General features: G+C 41.2%; 1 long non-coding RNA gene across 1 annotated transcript in view; it reads right to left on the bottom strand.

Annotated features, from left to right (window-relative positions):
* Window positions 1-1,334: 1,334 nt before the first annotated feature.
* Window positions 1,335-14,277, bottom strand: part of LOC103164737 — a 267,838-nt gene continuing 254,895 nt past the window's right edge. The window contains exon 5 of the long non-coding RNA XR_003754622.1: window positions 1,335-1,386. This is a non-coding gene — a long non-coding RNA (uncharacterized LOC103164737). The remainder of the gene's footprint in view (window positions 1,387-14,277) is intronic.

The raw sequence follows: 14,277 nt of genomic DNA, 5'->3' as shown, positions 1-14,277 counted from the left end.
CTACAAATGATTTAAATCCATAAAGAAGTTTAAAATATTTTACCGATTTTTTTTTTTTTACAAAGAATAGGTTCATGGGTGGGTTTGATTGGGTGAAGTTTGAGGGAATTTGGAAGGACCTTTTGAAGGCTTGAGTTTTATTTACATAGTGGGAGGGGAATGCCAAGAAGGGGATGCCATTGTGTTGTACTCTCCTAATCAATTAATCAATCAATCAGTGGTGGTTAGTGAGCTCTAACTTTGTGCAGGGAACCGTACTAGCTCTTGAGAGAGTACAATACAACAGAGTTAGCAGATACGTTCCCTCCCCACCACAAGACTACTGTCTAGAGGGGGAGACAGGCATCAGTATAAATAATGTATAATATATGATTTAAAGATATGCATATAAGTGCTGTGGGGTTGAGGGTGGGGTGAATATCAAAAGCCCAAAGGTCACAGATACAACTGCACAGATGATGCAGAAGGGCTGGAGAGAAAAGAAGGCTTAATCAGGGAAGGCCTCTTAGAGGAGATGTGCCTTTAATAATGCTTTGAAGGTACTAAACTCTCTTAAGCACTTAGTACAGTACTCTGCACCCAGTAAGTGCTCAACAGAGAAGCAGCACAGCCTAGGAAAGAGCATGGGCCTGGGGTTCTAGTCCCAGATCTCCAACTGCCTGATGTATGACCTTGGGCAAGTCACTTAACTTTTCTGTGCCTCAGTTTCCTCATCTGTAAAATGGGGATTCAATACTTGTCCTCCCTTCTAATTAACCTGTGAGCCCCATGTTCAACTTGTATCTATGCCAGTGCTCAAAACAGTGAGTGACATCTTAACAAAATATCATTATTGTCATTACCATTATTGAGATTACAAGTCAATTACATCAAATGGCATCATTAAAAGCATTGTCTTAGCAGTGGTGTCACCATCACAACTTGATTGAAAGAAGAGATTTTGTTTGCCTGTCAAAGGCAGGGGTCTCAGCCAGAGGGGTGTGGGGGAAAGAGGGATCCTGTGAGAGTGAGAGGCTGATATTATTGACAGAAGGAAGAATGGGGTAAGGAGGACATGAGTTAGGTGGCCCTATGCTAGCCCCAAGATGAAATGAGGCGTTTGTCTATGACTGAAAGGCTTCTCTTCCTTCCTGCCACCTCCCGCAGAGAGAAAATCACAGAGCAGTCAGGGACCTCATTGGCAGTTCCTGATGTTGTCACTGTCCCTGCCCCATGGCTTGTGGGGAAGAATGAGAGGTGGGGAAAGAGGGGGCTAGCAATCCCCACAACAGATGTTGACCCTGCTGCTGCAGAGAGAACATGGAAGCCGGGAGGAGGGAAAGGATAAGGATAGGCAATTCTTACCTTTCGAACCTGCGTCATAAAGTCGGATCCACTGTCGGAAACCTGAAATAAAATGTAAATTCAGAGATGTTAATAAATGCCATTCTTCCTAAGTCAGAAAGCCTAAATCCTTCCTCTAGTGTATTTACGGCTTGACCAGTGCCACGCACATGTGCACAACCGTTGCACAAAGCAGATAAAAGTGCCCTTTTGGAAGAACATTTCCTGAGGCATTCAATCCAAAACACACGGCGAAGGCAAACGTTATGGGAACACTGAGCATATTCCTCCAAATGAGCAACAAAAAGACACAACTGGAGCTTCATAATTACTGAAAAGTAAACACTCTGACTTTTCACATCTGAGCAAAGGTGAAGGCTATTCGAAGATGCAAGGTCGGGGTGCAGTAATAATAATAATGTTGGTATTTGTTAAGCGCTTACTATATGCAGAGCACTGTTCTAAGCGCTGGGGTAGATTCAGGGCGATCAGGTTGTCCCACATGAGGCTCACAGTTAATCCCCATTTTACAGATGAGGTAACTGAGGCACAGAGAAGGTAAGTGACTTGCCCACATTCACACAGCTGACAAGTGGTAGAGCCGGGATTTGAACCCATGACCTCTGACTCCCAAGCCCAGGCTCTTTCCACTGAGCCACGCTGCTTCCCTGGATATGCTAAAATCTTACTATTTCACCACCACTGCTTCAGTCGAGCATCCCAGGTCACGTGGGCCCCACCCTCAGCCTCTGCCCCAGCTGTCTCTTTACTGCCACAACCCCTCACCACCACCTGCCTGGCAGAATGGCTAATTTGCCATCATTTGCCACTGCACTTCAGGAATTCCTGCTTGCTGTTTGGGCTAAAGGATTTTTTTTTGATCCATGGCTCTCAGCCCCATTATATTTTTGGTTCACAGTTCTTTAGTTCATGAGGGTAGGCCACCCCTGATATAATGGTCCCTTGACTCTGAGATGAGATAGAGTGAGGGAAAAGTGAGCTCAGGTTTAGATTCCTTGTTCACTTGGAAGCAAAGCAGTAAGATATACTATCACTTCTATAAAAGAGAGATGACCAGGGTGTATGTACTTTAGTTGCTGACTTCTTTAGAACAAGTTGAGATTCCATGTACCATATGAGGGTGATTTGATGTGGTAATTACCTCACTCTTGACAAGTAAGGTAATTAATGTAGCAAAATACTACTATAATGTGTGTAAATTTAGATCACCATAATCAGAGAGCCCGTCTGTTCAACAAACTGTTCAATTTTTAAAATACATATCTATATATCTATATATATTGATCATGAATTTTTCATACCATTAAAGGTATGAAATTGGCCCTTATTGAACCCTGACTCAATTTAATATGTGGTGTCTGGTAGAGATTTTTTACTAAAGATTTAAATAAGCCCAGACTGACCAAACAATCTAGCTGAGCCAGGACAGTCCCAGAATTCCACAGGCTGTTGTCTCAGACAATTTTAAAAAAATATACAAAGGCAGTCTTTTCTGCTAGTACACAACAGTTATGTTCTTGAGTATCTCATGTTATGGGAAAGTTGAGTTATAGTAACCATAGATTCAATTGGAACTGAAAAATAAGGGGATAGATGGTTCAAAGGTTTCATCGAGATTGACTTTTTTTAATACACATTCCTATATTATTATGTCCACCACCACTAGAATACACTGTGCACCCAGCCAGCCACTCCTTGTTGTTTTACTATATTAAATACTGAAGAGTTGCAAAAACACACACAAAAAAAAGCACTGAATAGTACAGTAAAGGCTGAGGCAGAGGCTGGGAAGGAAATCAGCATCATTCCTTGATGGATTCCATGTACATGTGCATTAATCAATCAATCAATATTCATTAAACACCCTACTGAGTACTCTGCACCATATAACAGCAGCAGCAAGACACATATTCCCTGCCCTCAAAGAATTTACAATCTAATAGGAGAGAAAGACAAAAGTTATTTACAAATAGTGGAAGCATGAGAATGAACAAGGAAATAGGCAGTAGCATGAATATTTCAGGATGATACAACTAAATAACTGAATAGACAATTGAATACACATATGTACATAAGTGCTGAGAATGGGAATACAACTCATAAGTAGTAAGTATGTCTGTGGGTGGATTCCACTAGGGGTATTGTAAACTAATATGGGAAGGGAAGATTTTCAAAGGGATTTGATGATGGGGAGAGCTATGGATTTGGGTGGGAGAGGGAATTTCAGTCTAGGGAAAGTTGAGGGCCAGATATATTTAGATGAAATTAGGTGGAATACAAGTGTGAGATGGGGAGTAGCAGGAGAAGAGAGCCAACATGTAAGATGTGAGGAGCTGGTGGAAACCTCTGAAGCCAATTGTAAGAAATTTTTGCTTGGTACAGAAGGAGATGACAAAAATCCAGTGGAGGTTCTTGAGGAGTGGAGAGATGTGTTGTCATTTTTTAATAGTATTTGTTAAGCACTTACTATGTGCCAGATGCTGTACTAAGCACTGGGGTAGATGTAAGCTAATCAGGTTGGACACAGTCCAAGTCCCACATGGGGCACACAGAATTCATCCCCATTTTGCAGATAAGGTGAGGACCAGAGAAGTGAAGTGACTTCCTTAAGATCACACAGCAGACAAGTGGTAGAGCCAGGAATAGAGCCCAGGCTCTCTAGACTGTACGCTCGTCCTCTGGACTGTAAGCTCCTTGTGGGCAGGGAATGTTTCTGTTATATTGTTGTATTGTACTCTCCCAAGTGCTTAGTATGGTGCTCAGCACACAATATGTGCTCAATAAATATGACTGACTGGCTGACCGACTGACTTCTGACTCCCAGGCCCACGCTTTACCCATTAAGCCATACTGCTTCTCATTTCAGTAAGATGATATAGGCAATGGTGTGCAATATGGAGCTGGAGGCAAGGAGTCCAGTGAGGAACTTGATACAGTAATCTAACTATGTTATGACTAACGCTCAGCTAGAATGGTAGTTATATGGGTGAAGATGAATGGCGAAATCCCAGAAATATTGTGGAGGAAGAACTGGCAGGACTTAACAGAGGATTGAATACCAGAAAGGAAAGACGTGGTAGAGTCAAGGATAATAACAAGGTTGTGGGCTTCTGGGATATGGATAATGGTGGGGCTATCAACTGAGGTGAGAAGGTTCAGGGGAGGACATGTTGAATTAGAAGTGCTGGCAGGCTGTTCAACTGGAAATGTCTAGGAGGCACAAGGAAAAATGTCTAGGAGGCACAAGGAAAACCTTTTGGGAGTGACTATTTCTTCCTATACCAAATCTACTCACAACAACTTGCATATCATGTTATAATAATAATAATAATGTTGGTATTTGTTAAGCGCTTACTATGTGCAGAGCACTGTTCTAAGCGCTGGGGGAGATACAGGGTCATCGGGTTGTCCCACGTGAGGCTCACAGTTAATCCCCATTTTACAGATGAGGTAACTGAGGCACAGAGAAGTGAAGTGACTTGCCCACAGTCACACAGCTGACAAGTGGCAGAGCTGGGAGTCGAACCCATGACCTATGACTCCAAAGCCCAGGCTCTTTCCACTGAGCCACGCTGCTTCCCACAATCTAAAGCGAAAACCAAACCAACTCATGTTGTGGGAATAAAGGTCCCAATTAATCAATCATATTATACCCAAACTGTCTAATGCAACCATGTATTATAGCCAAACTGAATGTACCTCAGAATTGGGACCCCACACTTCCTTCTATTTTCTCTCTGTTTTCTCACTTTATCAAAGAGAAGTGTCAGCCTGTATCAATCAATCAATCATAGTTATTGAGAGCTTACTGTGTGCAGAGTACTCTACTAGCCTCTACAGACATTTTCTTTGAAAAAGGTACTTTATAAGCATACATAAAGGGACTTGGTTCAACATTTGAACTGAGACCAGCTTTGACAGCCAAATTAGTTTCCATTAGGGCAGTCACTTACAGCCCTCTTGTATCCAAACAAGGAAATCCACATGACACATTACATAATGTGATGCTATCGCAGATACCATTTTCTGGAAGAATACTTGGCATGATTCCAGAACATTTTTCCAGGGACACCCCTGAATGGCCCACCTTGCTCCAGTCAGTGTGAAGTCTGGAACCATGTACACACTGCAGAAGTTGGCAGCAGGGGCGGTGATGTAGGGAGGTTCAGTGCAAAACAGGGACATAAATGCACTAAACCCAAGGGGACAAGCCATCTGAAAACCAGACTGCCCAGTATAAAAGTGGATGACTGCCCACATTAGCTTCCACCGATGAGCAGGTAGTGTCACCAAAAAGTTTACTGTTAGTGTCACCAAAAAGTTTACTGTTACTTTGTAAAAAGTGCATGAACCCTGTACTCAATTAGGGTGAAAAAGACCCCCAAAGGACTGCCACTGTGGGGATGAAATAATTAGTTCTGCTCCTATAGCTCTTTGGACAGCCTTAGCTAAGCCTGCGTCACCCCTTAGAACTAAGTGGGGACTGGAAGATGAAGTGAGATGCTATTTCCACTTCTTCCCCCAAGCCATCAGGCTACAGCTCCTTGGGCTGCCAGCTTCTGATGAGATGAGGTGGAGGCCCATCTTATCTTCACCCACCCGGAGTGCCTGGTGGGTTCTTCAGGGGCAAGGTAGGTGTCTGGCCTAGGAAGCTGCTGCAGTGCTCCCATTTGTAGAGCCGAGACCACCTTTCTTGGATGCCATCCTACACATGACTACTTAGCTATGGCAGTGGCAAAAGAAAAGAGTAGAAGATGAGTAACCTCTCTCCTTCCTCTCCCTTTTCAGTCCTTGTTTCCCCTTTATATTCACCCCTGATTCCTCTTCACTGTTCCTCTACTTGCCCCCTTCCTGTTTCTTCATTCTGTTCCCTCTCACCTAAGCTCCATCTGGCCCTACCTACTTTAGGTTTTACCCTTTCCAATAAATCAATTGATCAATTGTTTTTTATCATATTTATCGAGCACTTACTCTGTGCAGAGCACTGTACTGAGCGCTTAGGAGAGTACGATATAAAGGAGTTGATAGATGTGCTCCCGGACCAAAATGAGCTCAGACTCTAGAGGGCAGGCAGACAATAATATGAATCAATTGATTACGGATATGTACATAAGGGATGTGGGGCTGAGAGAGGGGTGAATTAAGGGTGGAAATCTAAGTACAAAGGCGACACAGAAAGGAGTGGGAGAGGAGAGAATAAGGGCTTTGTCGGGAAAGGCCTTTTGGAGGAGGTGTGCTTTTAAAAAGTTTTGAAAGTGGGGAGAGTGATCATCTGCTGGATATGAAGAGGAAGGGTATTTCCAGGCCAGAGGCAGGACTTTGGTGAGGGATTGTTAGCAAGATAGATGAGATTGAGGTATGGTGAGTAGGTTAGCATTTGAGGAGTGAAGTGTGCGGGCTGGGTTATAGTAGGAAAGCAGGGAGGTAAAGTAGAAAGGGGCAAGGTGATTGAGTGTTTCAAAAGCCTAGGGTAAGGAGTTTCTGTTTGATGCAGAGGTGGATGGACAATCACTGAATGTTCTTGAGGAGTGGGGAGATATGGACTGAACAATTTTGTAGAAAAACGATACAGGAAGCAAAGTGAAGTTTGGATTCAAGTGGGGAGAGACAGGAGGCAGGGAGGTGAGCAATGAGGCTAATGCAGTAATCAAGGTGGGATAGGATAAGTGCTTAGATTAACAAGGTAGCAGTTTGGATGGAGGGAATAGGTAGATTTTAGTAATGCTGTGAAGGTTGAACCGACGGGATTTGGAGACAGATTGAATATGTGGGCTGAATGAGAAAGGTATGTGGGCTTGAATGAGAAAGGTGAGTCGAGGATAGTGCCAAGGTTACGGGCTTGGGAGACAGGAAGGATGGTGGTGCTGTCTATGGTGATGGGAAAGTCATGGGGAGGGCAGAATTTGGATGGGAATATGAGGAGTTCTGTTTTAGACCTGCTAGGTTTGAGGTGTCAGTAGGACATCTAAGTTGAGTTATCCTGAAAGCAGGAGGAAATAAGAGACTACAAAGAGGGAGACAGATCAGGGCTGGAGACAGGAGATTTGGGAATCATCAGCATAGACATGGTAACTGAAGCCATGGGAGTTCTCCGAGGGAGTGGATGCAGATGGAGAATCAAAAGGGACCCAGAACTGAGCCTTGTGGGACCCCCCGAAACTCCAGTACGGGGTGGGAGGAAGAGGAGGAGCCTGCAAAAGAGACTTATGTGGCCAGAGAGACAGGAGGAGAAATACGAGACGACAGTGTCAGTGAAGCCAAGGATGGCCAACGTTTCTGGGAGAAGGGGATGGTCGATGGAGCCAAAGACAGCTGAGAGGTAGAGCTGGATCAGGATGAGGTAGAGGCCAATTGGATTTGGCAAGAAGGAGATGAATGACCTTTGAGAGGGCAGTTATGAGACAGTGAAGATGACAATGCAAGAACTGGAGGAGAGGAAGTGGAGGCAGCATGTGTAGACAACTTGCTCAAGGCATTTGGAGATGAATGGTAGGAGGGAGAAGGGGTGATGACTGGACTCCTGGTCCCTAATTCTTTCCACTGGCCTGATTCATTCATTTATTCAATCGTACTTATTGAGGACTTACTGTGTGCAGAGCACTGTACTAAGCACTTGGAAAGTACAATTCGGCAACAGATAGAGACATTCCCTACCCAACAACGATCAGTTGGGCTGTAGGTGTACCAAGGATGAGGTGGGGGATCCTCTCACTTCCACTGAGCTGTGAACGGTCCTCTCCGCTCAGAGTGGTTCTGAGGTTCAGAGTGGCAAGCCAGGAGATCCTCTTACCTCTGGAATTCAGCAGGGTCTCTTTTGTGCCCCACTGGGCTCAAGCATCTGCAGAGGCATTTTTGTAACCCTGCCAGGCTCTGGGGCTGGACTGGGGCCTTTATTTGGCCTCACCTGGCCTTGGGGATAGCCAGAGGTTTCTGAACTACCACTGGGGACCAGGGGAGGGTTTCCACACCTCTTAAAGTCATTTCCCTGAACAACACACCCATCTGGAAGTCCCATCTTTCATCCCATGCTCATAATGAATAATAGCCACCCTGTCTACGAACATGGTTATTGATCTGGAATAACATTGGACCATTTAAGGATTGACAGGACATCATGGGAAATGTGACTATCTGTGAAATCCTAATTTTTTCATGTCAAATGTAAACATAATGAAATGTCATTATTTTTCATTTTTAGTTCATTTAAGACCACATATTTTGCCTCAAGTTAGAACTACTCTAAAATACCCCAATGGTTCATATCCTCAAACGGTATCATTCAAGGCCATCTTCTTCCATGCTGTTACAAGTCAGACATCTCTCCTTACATGTCAAATTTTAGAAGTCCAGAAATGAAACCAAAGATGCAATTAGATTAGGCAGACTTGGAAAAGATTTAAGATCTAAAGGGGCATGGGTCTTCTTTGAGTCTCACTGAACAGGCAAAAACTTCCACCTCAAGGAGATTTCCTAAAAGAATTTGCTGAAATCCACTTGTTAGAATATGGGAAGAGAAACAACCATCTTTTTTTATCTAAGAGAGCTCCTATCATCTCATTCATCTTTGTTCAGTTACGAGGGGTCAAGACATAAATGACTTTCTATTTTCTATTTGGAGTTTCTCCTTACACTTCATAAGTTCAGAAAAGAGCAAGTGTTACACTAAGGAAAGTAGGAGCTAGAACCCTGGCAGATTGAAAAGATGATGTGGGAAACACTACTGGTTTCTAATGACTGATGCTTTCTAATTAATGAGATCTCTTTTAAAATGTATTTCATATATTTGACACCTCACAGAGAAAACTAGAAACAAATCTAACAGGGCGCCTCCCTCAAATTCTAAATTAAAGGCTACCATTTAGATTTGGCTATCTGATGCCGAATTGTACGTTCCAAGCACTTAGTACAGTGCCCTGCACATAGTAAGTGCTCAATAAATACTATTGAATGAATTTGGCTAACCATAAGATTTTCATAGATTCCACCTTTGAACATGTTTAACTGTCAAAGAGCAAATACAGGTGAAAAAGAGAGACATTCTATAGTGATACCTTTGGTATTTACACTGAGATATAAAAGTCACAAAAACAGTATGCTACATCTGTGACTAAAACCATACAGAACAGTCAGCAGAGGGCCGGGGGGAGGCTAATGACAAATAACTACTTTTGTGCACACGAGGACGGTGTTATATGGTTGAAAATAGTAGTAGTAATGGTATTTATTGAGCATCTTCTGAGTGCAAGACACTGTGCTAAGAACTTGGGAAAGTGTACCCGAAGGACAATACATACTATCTGCTCACAAGGAGCTTACAATCTAAAGTAGGAGGCAGACATAAACATACTTACAAACAGTGGAATCAAAATTAATAATTGAATGTAAAAAATGTATGGGGGTATGAATAACTGCACAGGTAATGGGGTGGATGTTGGGTTGGAGACTACATCTTACAACAGGGGATGTTCACCTATCTAATACACTTCATAAGAGCAGTGAATCAAGAGCTCTCTCTACATATTGGCTCACCTTACCTACTCTGCGCCCGCTCACACTCCTCTCCTCACAAATACACTCTTTGCACACCTTACTGTACCCCGTTTTCTGCCTCCGATCTCTTGTCCATACTGTCCCCTGACCTGAACTCCCTTTCTCCCAAATCCACCAGACTCAGCCCTCTCCCCTTCATAATGCTTATAATCCCATCTTCTCTAACAAGCCTTCCCTGACTAATTATCAGCACCACAGGTCCTATCAACTCAACAGTCACCTCTAGCACGTCTGTATTTATTTATCCCCATACATATCACTTGCATATACCTATAAATATATACACAAATGGGGCAAAGGGAGTTGAGGACTTCATCATGGATTCTGTCACAGCAGGTCAACTTCAAGAAAGTTTGTGATGGTCTTATCTTTCCTAAAGACAGTTTGTTCAGATGTACATACAAATCCCTCAGAAAAACCTGTAGTGATTTCATTGTGAAATCAGTTACCTTTCCCTTGGCCTCTGCACATTCACTCACTTTTTGCCTAAAGGCCACAAATAGTGGCCAAAATGCAAAAGGAACAATGAAATAAGAACAAAAACTTTGAAGTACAACCAACTTTTAACAGCACAAAGCCCCATATGAGACTAAGCAAGAGGTGTGCAGCTGCCATGCTTGCATCTGATCCTAACAATGGGAGCCCAATGGGTGGCAAGTGAGAGTTTTAGCATTTGAAACAGCAGGTAGCAGGCAGATGTGCACTCTTAGAAAACTATGGTTATCAAAACTATATCACCATAGTAGCCAAAATTAGAGGCACAATGTGAACACTCAAAAGGGTGAGTTAAAAAACTGTGCTTGGTACAGTAAAGATATGCTTAATTCTTTTGATTATTTACTCTGTAATTTGGTAAGGCCTGAATGTAAGAGTGAAAGAGTGATGGAGAATGCCATTAAGAGAGTCATTTGTTATTCCAAATTCTTTCTCATGAGAAATATGAATAGTTTAAGAAATGAGATACAGAAGACAAACTGAGATGCACTGCTGAGGCCGAACTAGTCATTTGGGCTGGTTCAACTACAAATAGTAGTGAAAAACATTTCAGACTGCCACTTGAAGTTACTGGGGTTCTTTTATTATTTAAATGTTATGTTCATTTTGAAGTCGCTGTTTAGTGGAGAACATGAATACCTCAGTACAAAATAAAATGAGTTTTCAGTTCATACATAAATAAAATATAAACTGAACTGTAACAGCTTAAACTATATAAACTGGAAATACTTATCTTTCACTTTGAACACTTAATACCTCAATGACAAAATCAGCACTTTTTACAAAACGTTCATGGCTCAAACTAGAGCGTGTATTAAGTTTGCTTTCAAGAAGTAATTCTAAAACGCTGGTTTAGGATAGAGAGAAATTATTTTTTATATTTGATAATACAAAGAATATTTTTGCAAGTTTGCCCTATCAGTTCTTTTTTTATAAATATCTATGCACCGAAGAAACACTACATTTTTAGACCCATTTTAACTCTTCATGAAATACATCATTCTATTTGGCTACTTCTTAATTATTGTCTCCTTTCGACCTTTTTCTAGAACCATGTGATGATGCCTTAATGCTTCTATAGACTGTAAGTAAGACTTTCTTCGCAAGGAATCTAAATCACTCCAATTACCAATATTTTTATATTCATATGTTTTACTAAAAATGGATTGTAAAGCTGAACAAGATCCACAACAGAACTGCTTTACGGAATGTTTTCTCACTCATACTTATAAATGAATTCGGAATCAAAACATCTCCCCTTGGATTTTTCTAGAAGAATGGAGACATTGTTTCACATATGTAACTGAGACGAGGGTTGCCTTTTTCTTATTGTATTAATTACTAAGGAACATCCCCTGTTTTACACTACTGAATCCTTGATTTATAGTTTGTTTTTCAAAAGTGTAATTTCATCAATAGGTCAGCTACAATCCTTATATGAAAAAAATCCCATAACTTCATTTCAGCTTTTTAGAAAATGCTATTGTATTTTGGAAGTTGCAATAACAATAGTTACTGTTGTTGAGTCATGTAGCTATCACTTTAGTGGATTAAATTCATCATCTTTTTCTTTCCATATGATTAATATGTCGTGCAAAAAAACAGAATTCAACTTACCGTATCTAAGCACAACCTCAAAATGCTTAACTAAACATTTTGGAATTATGACTATTAAAATTAGCATACATCTTTTCCATTTCTGAACATTGTACAAATACTCATAATTTCAGGGGAAGAACTGGGATCAGAAGTGTCTGCCAGACCCTCTGAAAATTGATGATACATAAAATTTGGACCACTACAAATAAGCATAAGGAAATACAAAACCACTACTCTGTGTTAATTTCAAATTTTATAAAACATAATTCTCAATTTTTTCCAACCTTATGCCTACTCAACACGGTGAAAACCACAAAAGCTAATAGTAATAGGAAATCTCCTTATACTCATGGGATAATTACATTAAAGCCAATCTTACTACAGACATTGTGAAGTAACATGAGGAAATATGATCTCCCCATCGATTAACCAATCATTTCTACTGAGCACTTACAACGTGCAGAGCACTGTACTAAGGACTTGGGAGATTACAATGAAACAGCAAGGATCTTACAATCCAGAGGAGGAAGCAGACATTAACATACATTAATAAATTATGGTTATGTAGATAAGTGCTGTCAGGCTGAGAATGGGGTGACCAAAGGGTGCAAATGCCCATCATACAAACCAATATAAACTCCATTCATCATTTCATCCCAATCCCTTATTCTCCATCCTAGATAGAAACTCTGTATTAGCTGAAACTTGCTAATGTGGAGCAATGGCCCTTAAAAATGAACCTTTTAAAACCCACAATTGGATTGAAGTTACTGGATTAGAATTATTGACTTACTTAAGACTTCCACTACGTGAACGAAGCTAGTTCAGATCATCAGAAGTTCTGAAAAGCAAATGTAATTTGTCTTAACTACCTTTCTGGCTGGCACATGCCCTATTTTCTTTGGTTCCCCAATATTTTCTTTTTTTGTGGTTTTTTTTTTTTTTTTTGGCGGGGAGGTAGATGATGTAAGGGAGTTAGGTGAACTAGCCTAATTTCAGAAAGCTGGTCATTCCTGTAACTAAGCTTTCCCCGTAGGCATTTAAAGACTACAAATTGTTCATTCTTGTGATAGAACAGGAAGCTGAGAGGAAAGATTTCCAGCTCGTCAAGATCTAGTAACAGGAATGCTGTGATGACTTCATTATGATAATGTATAACTATATGGGACAGTCTTTGGCACTCTCTTTAAGCTTTGGAGTGATTTAAATTTTCTTTAGTGTTCTTTAATCAACCAAGGAAATTGTAGCTTTAAGGACAGAAAATTGAAGTTGTTGTTCAAGTGAATGGTAAAGACAAGATTGGATATTGAACTCTGGCTTTTCACATAACGATACAGGTGACTCCCATCATATCTGCCCAATTCCTCTTTAGCAGATAATCCTTCTATACAGCAAAAGTGAGGTGGTGCAATGGAAATCCCCAATACTATAAGTTACTCGCCATCAGTCAGGAAACAAAGGCCCACCGATACTTCCTACCACATCAAACAAATGGGGGTACATATAAAAGCATTTTCTAAGGTATGCAATAATGCCATGATGCTCATATTACCTTTATGTATTTAGAATTTCTTCAGCAAAAGGCTAAATGATCTAAGTTTCCAGCCTTTTAAAAATCTTTTCAGCATTGGAAAAGTTTAGTGTGATAAATCACTTTGCTAGACTATTTCAATCAATCAATGGTATTCATTGAGTTCTTACTGTGGGTAGAGCACCTTACAAAGAGGTAGGGAGAGTTCAATACAATTGAGTTGGAAGAAATGATCCCTGCCCTCAATGAGAAGCAGCATGACCTGGTGGAGTCAGAGGACCTGGGTTCTAATCCTGACTCAGCCATTTATTTGCTGTGTCACCTTTGGCAGGTCACAACTTCTGTGTGCCTCAGTTACCTCATTTGTAAAATGAGGATGAAGACTGTGACCTCCTTGTGGAACATGGACTGTGTCCAATCTGATTATCTTCAACCTACCCCAGTGCTTAGTACAATGCCTGGTACATAGGAAGCGCTTAACAAATGCCATGAAAAAAAAAACCCAAAACGAGCTAACAATCTACTTATCTATTTTCTGACAGGTTATTAATGAACTCAGAAGGAAAAAAATGATAACTCTTTTTGCAACAGTGGAAAGAGGTGAAGAAATTGTCCCTTTTTCCCCACTGAAGCCACTGTTGCCACTGCCCATGAGTACTTCATATTGGTGGAAGACTGGACAAAAGAGGGCAATGAAAAGTCACAGAATCTACACATTCAATTTCTCTGGCAGTAATAGGACCAGGTTGGGGTATTTT

Source organism: Ornithorhynchus anatinus, chromosome X1 (assembly GCF_004115215.2).
Source record: "Ornithorhynchus anatinus isolate Pmale09 chromosome X1, mOrnAna1.pri.v4, whole genome shotgun sequence".
Lineage (NCBI taxonomy): Eukaryota > Metazoa > Chordata > Mammalia > Monotremata > Ornithorhynchidae > Ornithorhynchus > Ornithorhynchus anatinus.
The sequence above is the reverse complement of the archived record's forward strand: the minus strand, read 5'-3'. Positions and strand labels throughout refer to the sequence as shown.